Source organism: Theropithecus gelada, chromosome X (assembly GCF_003255815.1).
Source record: "Theropithecus gelada isolate Dixy chromosome X, Tgel_1.0, whole genome shotgun sequence".
Lineage (NCBI taxonomy): Eukaryota > Metazoa > Chordata > Mammalia > Primates > Cercopithecidae > Theropithecus > Theropithecus gelada.
This window is the reverse complement of record NC_037689.1, coordinates 112,246,586-112,248,962: the sequence shown is the minus strand read 5'-3', so window position 1 is coordinate 112,248,962 and position 2,377 is coordinate 112,246,586.

Sequence of the window (2,377 nt, the reverse complement as noted above, 5' to 3'; positions counted from 1 at the left end):
CCACCTTCAGCCCTAAGGTGGTTTTCTCCTTTCTTAGTAAATAGAACATACAATCGGGTTTTATACCAAGATGTTCCATTGCCCAGGGACGGGCAGGAGACAGATGCTTTTCTCTATCTCAACTGCCAAGAGGCCTTCTTTCCTCCTATACTAGTCCTCCTCAGCCAGGCCCTTCACGGGTGTCAGGTTGGGGGACGATCAGGTCTTTCCCTTCCCACGAGGCCATATTTCAGACTATTACATGGGGAGAAACCTTGCACAATACCTAGCTTTCCTAGACAGAGGTCCCTGCGACCTTCTGCAGTGTACGTGTCCCTGGGTACTTGAGATTAAGAGAATGGTGATGACTTTTCACAAGCATACTGCCTTCAGGCACTTGTTTAACAAAGCACACCCTGCACAGCCCCAAATCCGTTAAACCTTGAGTCACCACAGCACATATCTCTGCAAGGACAGGGTTGGGGGTAGGGTTACAGATTAATGGCATCTCAAATCCAGAACAAAATGGAGTCTCTTGTGTCTACTTCTTTCTATATAGACACAGTAACAGTCTGATCTCTCTTTCTTTTCCCCACAGTAAGGGAAATACAGACTTTGAGAAAAATACATATGGCTTGGACTACCTTCGTTACTCTCTTCTCTAGATACTGATTTCATTTATTATCTGCACTACTCATTTTAGCACTGGATCATAAATGCATCTTATGCAACCTTACTTTGTTTAGATGACTATGTTATTTTTGTCTTCCTAGTAAAAGTACAAACTCTTTGTTAGCAGAGATATGGCCTTGGAGTTTTTTTCTATCACAATAGCAAGCAATATTAGATAGGAAATGACTATATACTGAATTAATTGGTTATCCTTTTCCATGTTTTATTGAGTTTGCCCTAGGCTATTTTTATAAAGCAAGTAGACGCTTTCCTCTCTCCCTCTCTCTTCCCCTCAAAGAAAAATTGTGCTTTAAATTTCTTTTCAGCCTCTTAGCTATATTTAATCCCTTTTAGTTGCAGTCCTCTAAAACAACAACTGTATAACACCTGTATTCTTTTTCAACTACAGAATCTTAAACTAAATGTAGTTCAATAGTAAAGATTTGGTCAAGCCAAGTATAGACAGATTTCATACTGGATTTTGCTTACTTCTGTCATTAGGTTCAATCATTATATCCTTAAATCCTGTAGGCTGCACGTTCTTTACACTTAAATAATTTTCTTTGTATTTTGTCTTTTTAATGTTAATATGTGAAAACTCTAATAAATGCCTGACACATAGTGAACATTACATCCATGTTAGCATGGATGTAATGTCATCATCATTATCTTCATCAAAATTTTTACTTCCATTTATTTGTGTTTGCGTCACAGTATTTGTATAGCTTTATACTTTCCTTTAATAAGCCTCTTGTATTTAATGAATCAACTTGAGATGTTATCTTGAATATAATACCTATTTTCAGTAATAGGTCCAGAGAGCTAAAACAGAACTTCAGCTTTAAAGATATGGAAACAAACTCAGAGAAGTTTAGTAACTTTTTCAAAGTCACAGAGCTTGTTGGTAGTGTCAAAAAGTTTTAAGTTAAAGGAATAAAGAACCAAATATTAATTGTTTTGGAGAGCAGCAAAATTGCCCCAAAGTTTCTGAAATAACACCATAACTAACTAAAGACTAGCCTTAGAGAAAAAAGCATGGGAAAATTAAGACTTGGTTAGATGGAAAAACGTAAATGGTGTTTGCAGGCACATAATGATTTTTCATCCCTCTCTGTAAATGGTATTACTTTGGTAGAGAGAGAAATGAAATGTGCTGATGTTATTTGTTCTTTGTGAAGCCATTTTGCTCATTATTCAGCATTTTGTGCCCCTGTAGGTATTTTCAAGTTGATAGTATAATGACTTTTTCCACTATCATCCGAGTTACTGAAGTTATGCTAACAGGTCTACAATTTTCCAAGATCATCCTTTTAGTAAAATTGGACATTGAGCCCTATTTCAGACTTCTGGCACTTCTGTTCTGAGCAACTTTCTCAAAATAGCAGTAGAGAGATTTGCAATAACATGCACCATTGCCTTTAGAATCCTTAGTCACCAATCATTAGGGCCTGCTGATTTAAATGCTATCCAGAGTTTTCAAGTTATTTCCAAGTGTTTCTCTCTTCAACTTACTTTGTATCAGTGTTTTTGCATCACAGGTAGTTATCTAAGGACCTGAGATGTAGAAGAAAGAAAAAGAATAAGCCTAAATGCATTTCTAGTCAATTGACTGGAAATTAAGTTTTTGCAACCCATTATAATTTCACATTTCTTCTTTTCTTGTCAATTCTTTTAAAAATTATTCATTCCTATAAGGGTTTTTTTTTTTTTTTTTTTTTTTTTTTTT